Source organism: Dendrobates tinctorius, unplaced genomic scaffold (assembly GCF_039654945.1).
Source record: "Dendrobates tinctorius isolate UK_male_01 unplaced genomic scaffold, ASM3965494v1 ptg000046l, whole genome shotgun sequence".
In the NCBI taxonomy this organism is placed as follows: domain Eukaryota; kingdom Metazoa; phylum Chordata; class Amphibia; order Anura; family Dendrobatidae; genus Dendrobates; species Dendrobates tinctorius.
This window is the reverse complement of record NW_027361714.1, coordinates 22779032-22799340: the sequence shown is the minus strand read 5'-3', so window position 1 is coordinate 22799340 and position 20309 is coordinate 22779032.

The following is a 20309-nucleotide window of genomic DNA, read 5'->3' as shown; positions in this document are numbered from 1 at the left end:
TGAGCCCCAGTGTCAAAAGGTTGAGCACCCTTATCTAATTGAATTCACAGATTTTCAACAACAGAGAAGAGACCTGAAGAAGGAGCTCTGAAAGCTTGCAAATATAATTGCTCTGGTTAGCCAATAAAGGTGTCACTCCTAGAATACTTTTTTTTCATTTTGGGGCATAAAAGTACTTACATTGGTTCTCAAAGAGAACACAGTAGCAGTCGGGCAAATGAGCGTGCCTGTGTATGAGAGTCAGCCAAGATAAATGCTGGACAAACCACCATCTCGGGAACAGTCATCTACTCTGTATGGCGGGCTTAACAGTGTCAGTACCTTCCAGATTTTGTGTTCCCTAACATCTGTTACTGTGATTGCAACTTCTGTAGATGTGTTTGGGTCGCCCTCCCAAGGCAGTGGGGTACTTGGTACCGGGTCCGATGAGCTTCAATGGGAGATGTCACGGCAGCTGGGACCCGGCTCGTGGCCCTGGGCGCCCAATGTGAAAGGTGAATCTTCAGTGTGCTTATGATGATTAGAATGAATGAGTCGTAACGCCACCTGTGGTATTCGGCAATGAAGATGTTAAGCCGATGCTGCAGGCAGATCCTCTGGGACAGATGGTTGGGTGCAGCAATGATGTTATAGCCCTCCACAGGCAGGGCTGTAGTCCCAGGGCAGAGTAGATGAAGTTACACTTAGATGGTGTAGTGTCGGGCACAGGGGATGTAGCAGTGCCGGGCAGGTTGACGCAGGAATAAGTGGAGGACACCAGGACATGTAGTTCCAAAGCTTTACTCACAGTCTGTTGTGGCACAAGAGCCCGCATCTGTGCCGTGTCCTCTGGGTCAGGAGCTCAGCCAACTTTCAGGCAAGATGAAGTACTCCTTTCCAACACTCCGCCAACATATGCGCCTTTTCTGAATGTCTCCCTCTTAGCGCCTTTAGTGAAGTACTCACAGTACTGAGTTACACTGGAGTTCCTCCTGTCAGATGTTCCTATGAACTCTACTTGTACGGCAGACAACTGTAGCCTGCTTTGGGGACTCATTACTACCTAGTCCCGGCTCACACACGTTGCTGTTGTGCCCCCAAGTCTTGTGTGGGAATAAAATGGTGACAACTTCTATTACTCCGGTGTCTGCTGCAGGACCATTAGTATCCATACAACCTCGGGGACCGGACCCTGGCCTGCGCTTAGAACTTGGGAAGGGTTCTCCTCTAACCCTAATCCTTAGTTCTCTTCTTCTCCTCACGCTCTGTACTAATCCTTTTCCTTCTTAAGGAGAGTCAGGCTTTCTATCAATGTTCCTTTCCTGTGCCAGCGGACCCAGGTCACTGAGGACGGCTGCAGCACTTCCTTCATCCATCCCACTCCGGGGATCTCCTTTCACAGACTGCCCTCATCAGACTCCTGTGACAAACTCACTAAATCCTACACTCTTCCCTCTCTTTTAGTGCAGACTAAACTCCACCCGCCTCCCAGAACTCTTTGTGTTCCAAGCAGGGAGCCACCAAAGGTGCTTTGCTACACTGCTATGTTGTGTGGGATGCAGGTGTTGGAGTGTGGTCAGGTGTCTCCACCTTACCTGAATGGTGGGATACCACACCTCAGGAGGAGGTGCAGTACCTCTGTGGCGACTGAACCCTCAGGGGCGCCACATGTTCATGGCTATAATACAACATTTCCAGAATTTTGTCATATACATCACTACATACTGTATCAAACTTACACAAATAGTGCTGTCAACACCATGACTGACTAGTTCTCAGGCAAATTTATTACTTTATTTATTGTATTTGATTCTAGCAAATGCAGTAAAACAATCCAATGTAGATGCTACATTTTCCCTATGCTTTAATATTTAAGATGTATTAATAAAGTTTATATTAATAAAATCCATTATAACACATTTCAGAAAATCTTTGCATCTATGAGTTGATAAATCTTATAGATAGGATTTGTTGCATAACACAAAGTTTCCTGTGACACGTGGAATATATTGCTCTATTGTATTAAAATGAAGGGGCAGAGCATAATGTCATTTACTTGTGTATTGCCTTGAGGTTTCGGAAGCGATCCCAGACGTGTCTAATTCTAGTAAGTGCACTATTAATACTGTATATAGTCATATTCCTGCATAGGCCACAGGAAGTTCAGCGTTAGTTAGGCCAGTCTTCCTCTATCTACAACCTATTTCTGGTTGTCCAGTAATGAGGTTTATATCTGGTCAAAGTGTTTAACACTGGAAATAAATAAAATGCTCGAGTGTCACAGGTGTCAAGGCTTTCTTATCTGACAGATCTATGATAGAGCCATCTTTAGGGGATCGAAACAGAAGCCTAGCAGATTATGGGATTTGTTAGTGATCAATAGATATAAATGTACATTTTTAGTACATAAAATAAGAGGTGCAACTAGAAAGGGCTGGGCCTCAATGCAAACTTTTGAAAGGCCTCCCCTACCCCCACTCCCCAAACACACTTTTATACCAAATTGGATTACATAAAAGAAACACTTTGAAAAGGAATAATGACACTCTTTGTGCACTATAAAGTAATAGTGCCTATTTAGTGCCTTGCTCAGTAAAATGGAGGAACAGCATTAGAATGACCATGCTGCTGCAGGAGAGGAAGAATCCAGGCTCCGGTGTAGTTGAGAAGTAGTTTTGCTACGCGTTTTTGGAGTTCAGATGAGCCCTTTATCAAATATAAACTACACATAAAACAGTAAGGTACCGCATGATACCACACTCTGTTCTTTTGTTCACACAAGACCCATACTCTCTGATTGTTTATTCATAAATCTTTTTTATCTCAATGGATCAATCTAATTCTGCCTAGTCCATTAACAGACACACACTTTTCTCTATGTCCCTTTAATTTTCCACTATTATTAATTTCTATTTAATCGGCCTCCTTTTTAATATCACAGGTTATCCACGCTCAGAGGGGCAGTATGGCGGCTTATTTTGAATCCTCTCACTACTTAAACCCTTGTGTTCCTTTGCTGCTTTTTCATGTGTAGTTTATACTTGAAAAATGGGCTTATTTTGAGCTCAAAACATGTAATAAAATTACATTTCTCAACTACCCTGGAGTCTTGATGCTTCCTCTCCTGCAGCAGTGAGGTCACTATAGCCTTTCATCCATTTCACTGTGCATAGTAAGCAGACGAAGACGATCTTCTGTCTGCTGGCGGACTGCAGCGACTGATTCATTTCAAAAACTTTTATTGCAGTTGTCACAATCACAACTCTATCCGATGAGCAACGTTTCACCCCCACCTTGCATAAAATACTACCCTATGGACGCTTGTCTCTCTTTTCCTTTTACCACTTTGTGCCTTGACACAGTAATAATGCCCCTTTGCTGCTCCCTCACAATAATAATGTCTCCTTAACAGCAAAATTCCTTCATTAGTGCATCTCACATGATACCATGCACTATTAGCACCTCCACACTCTTTGATGTCCCATTTGTACTGACACATTTTATTTTGCCACCTTTTTATCCACAGAATAATGCCCCATTCGGTGCCACCACATAGTATGATGCCCTGGCAGTGCTCTAACACAACATGATGCCCCTCTTAGTGCCCCCAAACAGTATGATGTCCTGTGTAAGTGCCAACTCATAGAATAAAGCACTCTTAGTAAAATAATACAAAATAATGCTATACACATCAGTAGATAATCTTATTGCTCTCTGGGAAATAAACCGCTGCCAGAGGAATCTGACATCGGCTCTCTCACATTTAGTGCAGCAGCAGCAGCAAACTTATGCAGTGATGAGGCAGGGATCCAGCAAAGTTCAAAGCAAAACGTCTCTTTAATGTTCAACTCAGCAAAACACAACACACGATATCCTCCGGATCACAGCTGGGAAACATATCCTCTGGATTACAGTCACTAAACACGCCAGTCCACCTCTGACCTGTTGCCGTGGGCGAATGCACCACCGTGTTAATGTTCTTCTCACAGTATTACACAATACACAATATCCTTCAGTTTACAGTCACTAAACATGCCAGTCATCCTCTTGAGACTAGCTGCTGTGGGCGACTGCACCACCGTGTTAATGTTCTACTCACAGCAATACACAGTACACGATATCCTCCGGATCACAGCCGGGAACCATATCCTCCAGTTTACAGTCACTAAACATGCCAGTCCTTCTCTTGGACCAGGACAATCTACCTCCGGTTCACCGCTGGGCACAAAACAATCCACCTCCGAGACTAGTTAATGTGGGCGACTGCACCGCTGTGGGTGCCATGCTTCTCAGCTGCCTTGGCTGTGTGGCTCCACTGGCTTGTGTTGCCACACACAGGAGGAGCAATGCAGAGCCTCCTGCTCTGTACTCCTTACAACATTAGACTGACACTCAACCTGACACACCCAATCCCAATACTGCAGGTTTTTTTAACTAGCAACCTGTGGCCTTCAGCCATATGGAAAACCTGGCCTGGGAATGAAACGGACTGCAACACTACCATCTGCAGTCTGTTTCAAAACACAAAAAACCCAGAGCAAGTTTTCCTTAAATCTGCCATGGACAACCAGCATGTCCAAGACCTATACTCACTTTAGTGTGCATTGTAACCACAGCAACGCCCTCTCATGGCCTCAATACACCTCTGTGCGCATCCTGGGGGGAACATACAGTGACCCTCACATATAACAGCAGTCACTGCCTCACACACAGCAAACACGGTCACGCTTGACTTTGACATTCCTCTCTGGGCTTCTCTTCACCCAATTGCCTCCAAGACCACTCCCGAGTATCCCTCATCCTTTGGAATTCTGTGCCCGAACACGTCCGATTATCCACCACATTTGGAACTTTCAGATGGAACTTGAAAACTCATCTCTTCAAGAAAACTTACAGCCTGCAATGACCCTGCTGCCACCTCAACACCACCAGAACTATTGCAACTCTCTAAGGCCTCTTTAACACATCAGTTTTGCCATCAGTCATAGTCCGTCGCTTTGTCACAAAAACAGATCCAGCAAATGATAGCGCTGGATCCGTTTTCTCTCATAGACTTGTATTAGCGACGGATTGTGACCGATGGCCACACATTTTATCCGTCGTCCGACGGATCCGTCGGAAAATCTCTGTCCGTTGGCTGGAGATGACGGACAAAGAAATGTTTTTTGTGTACATAGAAAAGTCGGACAGCGAAGGATCCAGCGCCATCCGTCGTTGGCTATAATGAAAGCCTATGTGCGCAGGATCCATCGCTGTCTGTCAAATTCCGTCTTTTAAAACTGAGCATGCCCGGAATAATTTCTCTTCCTTTATTTTAACCCCTATGGCTGCTTTTTCCATTCTGGCACAAAAAAATTCTCTCTCTCTCGTTACTGAGTTCTTGAAAACTCATCTCTTCAAGAAAGCTTACAGCCTGCAATGACCCTGCTGCCACCTCAACACCACCAGAACTATTGCAACCCTCTAAGACCTCTTTAGCACATCAGTTTTTTGCCATCAGTCACAGTCCTTCGTTTTGTTACAAAAACGGATCCAGCAAATGATAGCGCTGGATCCGTTTTCTCTCATAGACTTGTATTAGCGACGGATTGTGACTGCACAAAAAAAATTCTCTCTTTCTCATTACTGTGTTCATTGTAGTTTATATTTGTGTTTTGTATGTAACCCCTTTTTTACATGTACAACCACATGGAATCAATGATGCTCTAAAAATAAATTATAATAATAATAGAGATTTTAATCTGCATTTCACAAAATTCCTACTATGGATACCATATGATCATCTATTAGGCCAGACTATTTCAAATATAATTGTCATCATATAGTGCAAATCCATATATCAGCCTCTGTTGACAAAACGCTGATGAAGCGCATTTTCACATCTCTAGATCTGAGGAAAAAAGCCACTTGACGAGCAAACAATTACATGTCTCATATAGAGTTGAGCAAAATGGGTCGGTCAAATTCATAAGTCGCCGACTTTCGCTAAAGTCGGGTTTCATGAAATGAAACCCGACCATAGCGTGAGGTCGGCCATGAGGTCGGCGACCAGAGCGCCAAAGTCGAGTTTCAAATGATGCTTCCAGCGCCCTTTTTCAGCCAATGATGGAGGACGCACACTGTGGGCAACGCGATGACATGGGCAGCAGTCACCACAATCTTTGAGAAGGGCATGCAAGTGATTGGCTGGCTTTGTGTGGCGTCACAGGGGCTATAAAAGGGCATGCACGCCGACCGCCATCTTACTTCTGCCGATCTTAGCATTAGGGAGAGGTTGCTGCTGCTGATTCTGAATAAGGGAGAGCATTAGGCAGGGAAGAAGAACAAAAAAACTGCTTCTGCTGGTATCGATTTTCTCTGTACAACACAACAGTTTGTGTGCAGTGACAGGGGAGGCTCTATTTTTGTGCATCAGCTCTGTTGGTTATTAGGCTGCCTTATAAGGCTCCCTGATAGCTGCATTGCTGTTTGCACACTGCTGTGCAAACTGCTTTTTTAAAAGCAAAAATACTTTTCTTCCTCTTTTCTGCACAGTTACCAAGTGTTCATTTTTCCACACTTTTGTGTGCAGCAGTCCTGCTTATTAGGCTGCCTGCTGCCATACTTGGACCGAGAGCATCATTGTCAGCCTCCTAAAATATTTACGGAGATTCAAATTCTTCCCAATACTATATACACCTTGTACCTTGTCATACACCAGCCAATTTCAGCCTGTTAAATTGAGGTGTAATCTATAGTGGGCCTGAGATAATAGTTCAGCCTCCTAAAATCTCTAGGGAGATTCAAATTCTCCCCAATACTATGTACACCTTGTACTTTGTCATACACCAGCCAATTTCAGCCTGTTAAATTGAGGTGTAATCTATAGTGGGCCTGAGATAATAGTTCAGCCTCCTAAAATCTCTAGGGAGATTCAAATTCTCCCCAATACTATATACACCTTGTACTTTGTCATACACCAGCCAATTTCAGCCTGTTAAATTGAGGTGTAATCTATAGTGGGCCTGAGATAATAGTTCAGACTCCTAAAATCTCTAGGGAGATTTAAATTCTCCCCAATACTATATACACCTTGTACCTTCTCATACACCAGCCAATTTCAGCCTGTTAAATTGAGGTGTAATCTATAGTGGGCCTGAGATAATAGTTCAGCCTCCTAAAATCTCTAGGGAGATTCAAATTCTCCCCAATACTATATACACCTTGTACCTTGTTCTACAGTACCATATAGCTGGTGGTATTTTGGCTACATTTTCCCAAAAATTAGGAAGTATGTGGAAGAGGCCGTGAACGTGGGCGGGGGTTGCCAGCTGGTACTGAAGGTGGTGGTGGTGGTGCATCTGTTGGTAGTGGCAAAAGCACATTAGCAGCTAAGGCAGGAGGTGTTGAGCCTGCGTCATCGTCTGGCTCCACAAGGCTTCGAAGGCTCCCTTTTCTGGGAGTAGGTAAACTGCTTTTAAAGCCGGAGCTTCAGGAACAAGTTTTGGCTTACATTGCTGACACAGCCTCCTGCTCTATCGCCTCCTCTTCTCAAGTTTCAAAAAATGAAATCACTGAGTCATCAGTAGAGGCTTCTGATCAGGAACAACACCTTTCCTTGTGTCCTTCACCCCTACCAAAAGTGAAGGATGCGGCAGGCCACACTACAGATTTCTCCATGGAGCACTTTTCACATACCATGCCTGGGTTATCAAGTCAAATCGTGAATTCCCCAGTCCAAGATGAATCTGACATGGAGTGCACTGATGCACAGCCACTGCTAGATTTTTCTGCTGGTACATTCACTCAGAGCACTTCATTGTCCTCGCAGTGTACTGAGCCAGAATCTGACCCTGATGAAACTCAGGTGCCCCTTCCCGCATACTTTACCACCTTACACGGTGACACAGAGGAAGGTGCACATGAAATTGAAGAGGAGGTGATGGATGACCCAGTTTTTGACCCAGATTGGCATCCATTGGGGGAAGAGGGTGCCGCTGCCAATAGCTCAGAAGAGGAAGAGGATCCGCAGCAGGCATCGACATCGCAACAGCTGTTATCTGGCAGGCCCGGAGCAGTCCAAAAACGGGTTACAAAAACCAAAAGAGTTGCAGGACAGCTTGGCCAGAAGGTCAAATTAGCACAGCGTGCAAGGTCTCAAAATGACTTCCATAGTAGGAAGAGTGCAGTGTGGCATTTTTTTGAACAAAATCCTAATAATCAGGCAAAGGTTATCTGTAAGAAGTGAGCAAAGACCTTTAGCCAAGGGAAAAATCTGAGAAATTTGAATACCAGTTGCATGCTTAGACATTTAACCACCATGTACTTGCAAGCGTGGACGGACTACCAAACCTCACGTACCACATGTGCACCTGCTCCGAATGAAGGTAGTCAGCAATGCTACATCGCTTCCCCCACTGTAAGCCCACCGGTTAGCACACCACCAGCAGCAAATGTTGAGGTGTCGTTGCAAGGTCAAAGCAGTCAGGGAATCACAATGTTACTGCTGCGAAAGACTGAATCTGGGCCATCAGCAAGACCACCAACACTATCACCATCACCATCACCAACCCTCTCTCAGTCCGCCATGTCCACCGCTAGTTCCACCATATGCAGCTCTCAAGTCCAACTCACCCTACCAGAGGCTCTGAGTAGGACAAGAAAGTACTCATCCTCTTATCCGCGTACACTGTGTTTGAGCGCCCACATTGCCAAATTAATCTCGTTAGAGATGATGCCCTTCCGGTTGGTTGAAAGCAAAGCTTTCTGCGAGCTCGTGGCCTATGCAGTACCACGCTATGACCTACCCAGTCGGCACTTCTTTTCTCGAAAAGCCATCCCAGCCCTCCACCTGCATGTGAAAGACCGCATTGTCCATGCACTCAAGCGATTGGAAAGGTGCACCTCACAACAGATGCATGGTCGAGTAGGCATGGCCAGGGCCGTTACGTGTCCATCACTGCGCACTGGGTTAATGTGGCGGATGCAAGGTCCACAGGGGAAAGCGGCGGTGGGACAGTGCTGCCTAGCCCACAGTATAGGAAACAGTTGGCTGTAGGCGTTCGACCCTCCTCCTCCTCCTCCAGAAGCGAAAGCTCGTCCACAGAGCGCATTCGCACGAGCACTCCATCTGCAGCTGCCAATGTTGCACACGAGGTGTCCCACTATCGAACAGCTAGTGGTAAGCGTCAGCAGGCTGTGTTGAAGATGATGTGTTTCGGCGACAACAGACACACCGCGGAGGTACTGGCCAACTACTTGCAGCGACAAACTGAGTCATGGCTGGACAGGCTACATCTTGAGGCAGGCAAGGCAGTTAGTGATAACGGCTGGAATTTTGCGGCAGCCATAGCCCTTTCAAAACTCAGACACATACCTTGCCTTGCCTGGCTCACACCTTGAACATGGTGGTGCAGTGCTTCTGCAATAATTATCCAGAGTTAACAGCCCTGCTCCATGAAGTGCGAAGACTGTGCTCGCACTTCCGCCAGTCGCCCGTATACTCCAGTCGTATGCAGAAGCTGCAGCGATTGCTCCACCTTCCCAAGCACCGCCTAATTATCGACGTTGCAACAAGGTGGAACTCCACCCTGCACATGGTTGAGAGGCTGTGCGAACAGAGGCAGGCTGTAATGCATTTGTGGGAGGATACACGGGCAGGCAGTTTGAGGGCAGACATGGAGTTGTCTGGTGTGCAGTGGTCGAAGCTGAAACACCTCTGTAAAGTCCTTCAGTGTTTTGAGGAATGCACACGGCTGGTAAGCGCAGATGATGCCATCATAAGCATGAGCATCCCACCTATGCGTCTGCTCATGCAAACTTTGACGCACATTAAGGAGCAGGCGTCTGCAGCCGAGGAGGAAGAGGAGGAGGGAAGCCTTGATGACAGTCAGCCATTGTCTGCTCAGGGAACTCTCCTGGACAAGGTGGAGGAAGAATAGGAAGAGGAGGAGGAGGAGGATAATGGAGATGATTATTTAGGGGAGGAGGATGCTTCTCAGGGGGCAAGAGAAAATGTTGGCGTGGCAAGGTCAGGTACAGGGTTTGTGCGTGACTGGAGGGATGTTGATTTGCCAGAAAGTGCTCCTCCACCCAGCACTCGCAATGCATCATTGACACCTGGAACATTGGCCCACATGTCTGATTATGCCTTGCAGATCCTAAAAGGGGACCCCCGCATTGCCAAAATGATGAATGATGACAACTACTGGTTGGCCAGCATCCTGGATTCATGCTATAAAGGCAAATCCCAAAACATCATGCTACAGGAGAACCTAGAGCTAATATTGGCTAACAAACAAGCAACTTTGGTAAACCGTTTGTTTGAGGCATTCCCAGCACACAGCAGCGGTGATGGCTCTCACACGAGCCGTAGGGGGCAACATCGAAGAGGTGTTCGTGGTGCACGCATCTGAATTGGCGTTGGAGACAGGGGTTTCATGACCATGTTGTGGACTGATTTTTGAAGTCCCGCTCACACGACTGGTAATACTGCATCGATTGAAAGTGACAGGAGACAGCAGTTGTCAACTATGATTACAAACTACTTCTCCTCCCATATCGATGTTCTCCCTCACAGGTCATTCCCCTTTGACTATTGGGCCTGTAAACTGGACACCTGGCCTGAATTGGCACAATATGCCTTACAGGAGCTCGCTTGCCCTGCTGCTAGTGTGCTATCCGAAAGAGTCTTCAGTGCTGCTGGATCAACCCTGACAGAATAAAGGACCCTTCTGTCGACCCAAAATGTTGATGATCTAACCTTCATTAAAATGAACCATGCATGGGTTTCAAAGGATTTTGTCCCACCTTCCCCTGCTGACACATAGGTTGCCAGAAAAATGGCTCGCTTTTGTCCTCCTCTTCCTCGGACTTCTCCAAATTGCTCCATGTGCAGCTGCTTAATGTCCAACATCAACATATGCCATTTTTTCAACCTCCCTAACTGGGCTGCCTCCCCCCCAGGGCCAGGGTCACCACCTGGCGCACGCACCCGTGCGAGTGCCGTTGCCCTGGACAGGTGGGTCGGTCCACTCTTGGGCGACGGCACTGGCACAGGGTCCCTCATAGTACAATCAAGTGTCTCTGACGGTGGGGGTGCACACCCGCCGTCAGACACACCGGCGTACTATGAGGGGCCCTGTGCCAGTACCGCTGCCCACGAGTGGGCCCCCTGATTTCTCAGGGCCCCAACACTTGCAATACTTACCTCTCCCTGCTCCACCGCTGTGTAGTCTGGGCTGTTAAATCCTTCACTGGGACTGCCACTACAAATTTGGTGAACTGATAGATGATGGTTAAGATGTAGCTATGCCCTGTCCTGCTGGGCTCTACTTCAGATGATCAATGGCTTCCATTTGTTATGGACGTCGACTCATAATGAGATGCAGTGGTGGTTTATGATCAGCTTTCACACTTTTCCTACTCACAGACGTTTGACATTCCTGCCCACATTTTTTAATGTGTCCTCTCATGCCAATCCAATAGAATCGCCTACGGCCTGTGGCTTCTGTCTTTTGCACTCCAAAGTTACTTGACAGATCATGATAGGCAGTGAGGACCAAGTCTACATCTCTCCCTCTGATCACAATTTGATGGAGATGAGTACCGGTGATGGGATCCGCGGTACTGCGATACAGCAACCCTTTCTTCACAAAGAACTGTTTTCGCTGTCTCCACAGACAAAGTAATTAAGGGTCAGCATCGCCTCTGAGAATTCTCCCAGGAGTTTTTCCCGTGATTAGTAATTCCAAAATTTCTGCAATCACTCGACTTTCCGTCTGTACTTGTATCCATCTCATTTCCTCTTGCGGAGAGTCTGGGCTGTCTTACTGAGACTGAAATGTATATGAAGATTTAAAAATACCCCAACAGTGCATACTGGTGTATGCTTCGAATACATTACCCTTTTTCTACTTTTTAGATTCTTGTCTAATCCATAATGAGGCTGTGAGTGTCTTTGTCGGACTCCAGAAATATACACAAAGATTTTTAATGTTTAAACTATGCTATATATACCTGTTTTCCGGTGATACTGTACCCTTTCTCAACTTTCTACAATCTTGTCGAATCCATACTTGGCCTGAGACTGTCTGAGACTGCCTCCTCATTAGAGATGAGCGATGTTCGAGTCAAACTGTTCGCCAAGTTCAAATTCGAGTTGTTTTGGGCGGTGTTCGAGCCGTTCGTCGAATTCGAACACTGCTTAAAATTTGGCTGTTCGAGGTTCCGTTCGAGAACGGGTCGTTCACCAAAAGCGTAACTTTATTTTCACATTAATAATGGTTTTCAATGTTAATAGACAGTTTCATGGCATAGTAGCGGTGTCTGGTAGCCAGCGGTGTAGTACACCTGTCAAGGAGCTACACCGTGTGTGTTTCTAATAATTTTTTACCGCATCTTATCCAGAAAATCCTTTTGGGCCTTGTAGCACTGTCTGCTACTCAGCAGAGGAGCCCACCCGTGAACCTAGCTATGCCGCCTGTTTATGAAAGAACCAGTTTTTGACTGCATTTAGCCCAGTTAATACTTTGGGCCTAGTAACTGTGTCTGCTATTCAGCAGAGGAGCCCACCCGTGAACCAAGCTGTGCCACCTGTTTATGTAAGAACCATTTTTTAACTCCATTTAGCCCAGACAATACTTTGGGCCTAGTACCTGTGTCTACTGCTCAGCAGAGGAGCCCACCACAGAACATAGCTATGCCGCCTGTTTATGTAAGCACTGTCTGCTACTCAGCAGAGTTGCCCACCCGTGAACCAAGCTATGCCGCCTGTTTATGTAAGAACTGTGTGCTACTCAGCAGAGGAGCCCAGCTATTAAGCAAGCTACAGTACCTGTGGTTTGGATGCTTAATTTTTTCACATTCTTTCTGAATTGCCGGTTAGGCCTAATTTCGGAATTCCGGTTGACCTGCACTTACTGGGAAATCCTCGTTCGCGGGGAAGAATTGGAATCCCAGATCCCCATCACTAACGGGGTTCAGCGGGTTATCCGCACCAGTAAGCGACACACGCTGGTTCTTTCAGTGTAGCGCGCGTGCAACCTCGGACATGTAAGGGCATGACAGACCTGTTATTGCTCGATCTCGCGTGCCAGAGCCTCGCGTGTCCCTCTAGTAAGCTGGACGCGGACCATGGGGGCATGCTGGAGTCTCGTTCATTAACGGAATTAAGCTGACAAGTCGCTAGCACAACTAAAAACGGCCATGCACCACCACCCACAGAATCGAGAAACCTTGCAATCTGTCCATCCTTTCCGTGGCTGGCATGGTTCAGGTTGCCCGTGTGGAGTCCAATTAAGCCACAGGCTCCACTCCTTGTGGTGGTGCCCTTCTGGACATTCCTTTAAGGTTCAGCTTTGCAACCATACTGCCCCTGTAAACCAAACACTTTGCCTTCATGGACCCTGTTCGGAGGGTCATGGGAATAATGCCGCCCGATCGGCAGTTGGCATAATTTATGGTGGGAAGTCCGACGGTATATGATCGTCTTCGATTTTAGAATTTTAGAATTTTTTTGGATTTCAGATTTTTATTCCAGCCTTTCTTGACTTTATAAGGGCATGACATGCCTATATCTGTGTCTCCTCCTCCTCCTCCTCCTTTTACTCCTCCACCTCTTTTTTATATGTAGTTGCCCTTTTCCATATGTTATTTGTATCTTCTGAGCATTTTGTCTGCTTTGGGACACCTCTTTAGGTGTTTTGTATGTGTTTTCTATGTGTTTGTATGTGTTTGTGTTTGCCTGCCATTGTTTTCAATGGGGTTCGACGGTGTTCGACGAACATTCGACGAACTTGCCTCCTGTTTGACGAACCGAACCGAACCCGAACACTAGCGGGGTGGCTCAACACTACTCCTGATATATAGACGTACATTTTTAATGTTTAAACTATGCTATATATACCTGGTATCTGGTGATACTGTACCCTTTCTGCCAGAAAGTCCTCCTCCACCCACCACTCTAAGTGTATCATTGACACCTGGAACATTGTCCCACATTTTTGATTATTTCTTGCGGATCTTCTTTTTATATTGAGGTGTGATCCATCCTGAGCGTGTGAGAGTCTGTGGGTTACTCCTGCAATTTATATGTAGATTTAAATATTACCCCAACACTGTATACAGCTCTACTCTTGTGATACATTACCCATTTACTGGTTTTCATATTCTGGTCTAATCCAAACTGACCAAGTGAGAGTCTGTTTCTGACTCTGGAAATAAATACTGAGATTGACAATGACCCCTACATTGTATACAGCTGTACACTTCAGATCCATTACCGTTTTACGGCTTTTTATATTGTGTTGTAATCCATACTGAGCCTGAGAGCGTCCGTGTCTGCCTCCTGAAATATATACAGAGATTTAGAATGTTTTAACTATACTATATATACCTGCTATCTGATGATACTGTACCCTTTTTCTACTTTTTAAATTCTTGTCTAATCCATACTGAGCCTGTGAGCGTCTCTGTGTGACTCATGTAATATATACAGAGATTTACAATTATCCTTTGACTGTATACAGCTGTACGCTTCTGATACAGTACCATATATCTGATGTTATTTTGGGTACCTTTTCTCCAAAATTTGGAAGTATGGTGGAAGAGAATTATAACCTCAAACAATATGGAGGGCACCGCTGTATGGGATCACCAATTACATGCTGAAAGACTGCATACTAAACCATGCCTCTTTCTTGGTTTAGTATGGTGGAAGAGGCCACGGACGTGGGTGTGGGGGGGCCAGCTGGTACTGATGGTGGTGGTGCATCTGCTGGTAGTGGCAAAAGCACAATAACAGCTAAGGCAGGAGGTGTTGAGCCTGCATCATGGTCTGGCTCCGGAACGCCTGAAAGGCTACCTTTTCTGGGAGTAGGTTAACCGCTTTTAAAGCCGGAGCATCAGGAACTGGTTTTGGCTTACATTGCCAAAGCAGCCTCCAGCTAATATGCCCTCCTCTTCTGAAGTTTCAAAAAATGCAAGCACTAAGACATCAAGTGCTGGCTCCTGGTCAGGAATAACCCCTTTCCTTGTGTCCTTCACCCCCACCAAAAGTGAATGATGCAGCAGGCCACACTTCACTGTTATGATGAGTCACCGAAGGAGGAAAAAACAAAATACCAGCTAAGTCCAGAAAAGCCAGAGAGGTTGGCAGCTATCGGATTGCAGACCCCTGGACCTATCCACAACAACTAGCAGTAGCCGTGGGGGGTTCCTACGGTGCCCTAGATCCCTCGATCACAGCCGGAGAACTAGATAGCCTAAAGACAGAAAGGGGAAAAAATAAACTGCCCCAGAGCAGACCCCAAAGCAATAGGCAGCCCCCAACATATAATGACGGTGAAGCAAGATGAAAACACTAACACAGATAGAAAGATAGGTTGAGCAAATGATGGGGCCCAAGCTAACTACATAGGACAGGATAGGAAAGCTGCTGTCTGCCATCCGCAAAAACCCTATCAAAATGAGCCAACCGACTGATAGGAAAAAACAGGCCCTGAAGTCGCTAGGCTTCAAAAGACTATATCAGCACTCAGGTATATTCTGAAGACAGAGCAAAAGATCAACAGATCAGAGACAAAAATGGAATTCAGCTCACCCCCGGCCGGGGATGGCAGAACTCCAAAACAACAAGGCAAAACAAAACAAAACTGAAGAGTACAAAGCAGAGCAGAAAAACTTAGCTTTGAGAAGCAGGAATCAGACTGGTCTCCAAGAATCCAGCAGGAAAATCACCAGCCAGGAAGAAGGGCGTCGGCAGCCTTATATCCAGTCCTCAATTCCAGCCAACCAGTCATCATCTAGTTGCCCAGGTGTTTGATAATCAGCCTCACTACCTTCCTTCACCAGAGGAGGGAGTTCATCAGACCTCAATGGTGAAGGGAAAAATGAACTCACAACAGTACCTCCCCCTTGAGGAGGGGTCACCGAACCCTCATCCATGCCACCAGGGCGATCCGGGTGAGTCCGATGAAAGGCATGCACCAATCTTTCGGCATGAATATCAGAGGCAGAGACCCAGGAATTATCCTCCTGACCATAACCCTTCCACTTAACCAAATACTAGAGTCTCCGTCTAGCCAGACGGGAATCCAGTATCTTCTCTACCTCATATTCCATGTTACCTTCAACCAATATAGGGTCAGGAGGTGCCACCACAGGAACTACTGGTTCAACAAATCTCTTCAACAGGGACTTATGAAACACATTATGAATTTTAAATGTGACAGGAAGAGCCAACCGAAAAGAGACCGGATTAATAATCTCCAAAATCTTGTAAGGTCCAATAAATCTAGGCTTAAACTTAGGAGAAGCCACCTTCATAGCGATATTTTTTGATGACAACCAAACCATATCGCCCACCTTAAACTGGGGACCAACGGTCCTACGCCAGTTGGAAAACCTCTGGGCCTTTTCCTGGGAGAGAGACAACTTATCCACTACTTGGTCCCAGATCTGGTGCATTCTCTCCACCACAGTGTCAACACCTGGGCAGGCAGAAGGCTCCACCTGCCCTGAAGAAAATCGAGGGTGAAAACCAAAGTTACAGAAAAAAGGTGACATCAAAGTGGCAGAACTAGCTCTATTATTTAAAGCAAATTCGGCCAAGGGCAAAAATGAAACCCAATCATCCTGATCAGCGGAAATAAAACATCTCAAATACGACTCCAAGGTCTGGTTTGTTCTCTCCGTCTGCCCATTGGTCTGAGGGTGAAACGCAGAGGAGAAGGACAACTGAATTCCCAGCTTGGAACAGAAAGTCCTCCAAAATCTAGACACAAACTGAACTCCTCTGTCAGATACAATGTTCTCAGGAATCCCGTGCAAGCGAACCACCTGTTGCAAAAACAAGGGCACCAACTCAGAGGAAGATGGCAACTTAGGACCATCTTACAAGATGGACCATCTTAGAGAATCTATCACAAATAACCCAAATAACAGTCATTCTCTGAGAGACAGGCATATCAGAGATAAAATCCATTGGAATATGGGTCCATGCCTGGGCAGCGGCAAAGGCATCAACAAGCCACTAGAGCGAGAACAAGGTTTAGACCAGGAGCAAGTCCCACAGGACTGCACAAAATTCCTGACATCATGAGACAAGGCGGGCCACCAAAAAGACCGACTCACCAGATCTCTAGTACCAAAAATACCTGGATGACCAGCCAATGCAGAGCAATGAACTTCAGACATCACTCTCTTCCTCCACTGGTCAGGAACATACAACTTTCCACTGGGACAACGCTCAGGTTTGTCCTCCTGAAACTCTTCCAGAGCACGTCTCAAATCGGGCGAGATGGCAGAAAGAACTTCCCCCTCGCCTAAGATGGTAGCAGGCTTAGTCACAACAGGAGAATCAGCAAGGAAACTCCTAGAGAGGGTGTCTGCCTTGACATTCTTAGTGCCCGGAAGAAAAGAGACCACAAAATCAAAACGTGTGAAAAACAAGGCCCACCTAGCCTGTCTAGGATTCAAGCGCATGGCCGACTCCAGGTAAATCAAATTCTTGTGGTCAGTGAGGACCACGACTTGGTGTTTGGCTCCCTCCAACCAATGTCTCCACTCCTCAAATGCCCATTTCATGGCCAACAGTTCCCGATTCCCCACATCATAGTTACGTTCGGATGGGGAGAACTTTCGGGAAAAGAAAGCACAAGGATTCATTTTAGATGTCACAGGATCTTTTTGGGGCAACACGCTCCTGCACCAATCTCAGAAGCGTCCACCTCCACCTGAAACGGGAGTGAGACATCAGGTTGCCGCAAAACCGGAGCAAAAGTGAATCTTCGCTTCAGCTCCTGAAAGGAAGAAACAGCCTCCGTAGACCAATTCAGCACATCAGCACCCTTCCTAGTCAAATCCGTCAATTGCTTGGCAATACCAGAAAAATTAACTATAAATTTCCGACAAAAATTAGCAAAACCCAAAAACTTCTGGAGGGACTTCAAAGAAGTGGGCTGAACCCAATCATAAATGGCCTGTACCTTGGCCAGGTCCATTTCAATAGTTGACGGAGACAAAATAAATCCCAAAAATGAAATCCTCTGTACCCCAAAAAGGCATTTCGATCCCTTGACATACAGGGAATTCTCCCTCAAAATCCGGAACACAGTCCGAACATGTTCCACATGAGAGTCCCAATTCTTGGAGAAGATCAAAATATCATCCAGATAGATAATCAAAAATTTATCCACAAAGTCTCGGAATATATCGTTCATGAAGCACTGGAAGACAGAAGGGGCATTAGTGAGCCCAAAAGGCATCACCAGGTACTCAAAATGTCCCTCCGGAGTATTAAACGCCGTCTTACATTCATCCCCATGCTTAATGCGAATAAGATTATACGCCCCCCTGAGGTCAAGCTTGGTAAACCAGCAAGCACCTTTAACTCTGGAGAATAGATCAGAAATCAGGGGTAACGGATACTGATATTTAACAGTAATTTTGTTGAGGGCACGATAGTCAATACAAGGCCTTAATGAACCATCCTTTTTAGCCACGAAAAAAACCCAGCACCTAAGGGTGAAGAGGATGGTCTAATATGACCCTTCTCCAATGCCTCCTTAATATAGGATCGCATAGCCTCGTGCTCGGGTACAGATAAATTGAAAAGACGACCCTTGGGGAATTTACACCCCGGGTTCAGCTCAATTGCACAGTCATAACTCCTATGAGGAGGCAAAGACGCAGACTCATTCTCACTAAATACATCATAAAAGTCAGCCAAATAGTCAGGAACATCATGCGACTGAGGAGAGGTGGAGAAAACAGGAGCATCACTAAGGGCACACCGACAACCCCAACTCACCACAGACAAAGATTTCCAATCCAGAACTGGATTATGGATTTGCAACCAGGGAAACCCCAGAACAATGGTATCATGCAAATTATGCAACACCAAAAATCTGCAATTTTCTTGATGGTCTGGGGCGACCCGCATTACCACCTGGGTCCAAAACTGAGGTTTATTCTTCGCCAAAGGAGTAGCATCAATACCCCTCAAAGGGATAGGCGTCCGCAGGGGTGTCATAGGAAATCCACAACGTTTAGCAAAATCCAAGTCCATTAGGTTCAGGGCTGCTCCCGAATCCACAAAAGCCTTGGCAGAAAATGTGGACAGGGAGCAGATCAGAGTAATTGCCAGAAGAAACTTAGGTTGAACACCACCCACAGAAAACGTGTGTGCACAACGTTTCTCTCGTTTAGGGCAGACAGAAATAATATGCGAGGCATCTCCACAAAAAAAACACAACTTATTACGCCTTCTGAACTCCTGACGTTGCACCCTAGACAAAACTCTATCACATTGCATAGGTTCAGACATTTGTTCAACAGGTGGCATCATCTCTCGTGTAGTTTTGCGTTCACGTAAACGCCGATCCACCTGAATGGCTAATGACATAGAATCGTCAAGACCAGAGGGAACAGGAAATCCCACCATAGTATCTTTTACAGTTTCTGACAAACCCTTCCGAAAGAGGGCTGCCAAGGCACCATCATTCCAGGTAGTAAGGACCGCCCACTTTCAGAATTTTTGACAGTACAACTCTGCCGAATCCCGACCCTGGCTTAATGCCAACAGGGTCTTTTCAGCCTGATCAATAGCATTAGGTTCATCATACAACAACCCCAAGGCTTGAAAAAATGCGTTCACATTATTCAGAATAGGATCATCAGGTTTCAAAGAAAACGCCCAATCCTGGGGATCGCCGCGCAGCAAAGAGATGACAATTTTAACCTGATGCGCGGAGTTCCCCGACGAGTTAGGCTTCAAGGCAAAAAATAATTTACAATTATTCTTGAAATTCAAGAATTTAGACCGATCGCCAAAAACACATCAGGAGTGGGAATCTTTGGTTCAGCCGCATGTGAATGAGCAAGATAGGCGGAAATTCCCCTCACTTCAGCAGCGAGCTGCTCCACACGATCAGACAATTGCTTCATCTCCATTGAGAGAAAAATTCCCCCTATGGCCTCAGAGATATAGAGGAAAAAATATGCACACACAAAAAAAAAATTCTGACACTTTTTTTTTTTTTTTACAATTCTCTCCTGCTATTGAGTACCCTAGGATCTGCGGTATGGCTGGTGATTCTGTTATGATGAGTCACCGAACGAGGAAAAAACAAAATACCAGCTAAGTCCAGAAAAACCAGAGAGGTTGGCAGCTATCGGATTGCAGACCCCTGGACCTATCCACAACAACTAGCAGTAGCCGTGGGGGGTTCCTACGGTGCCCTAGACCCCTCGATCACAGCCGGAGAACTAGATAGCCTAAAGACAGAAAGGGGAAAAAATAAACTGCCCTAGAGCAGACCCCAAAGCAATAGGCAGCCCCCAACATATAA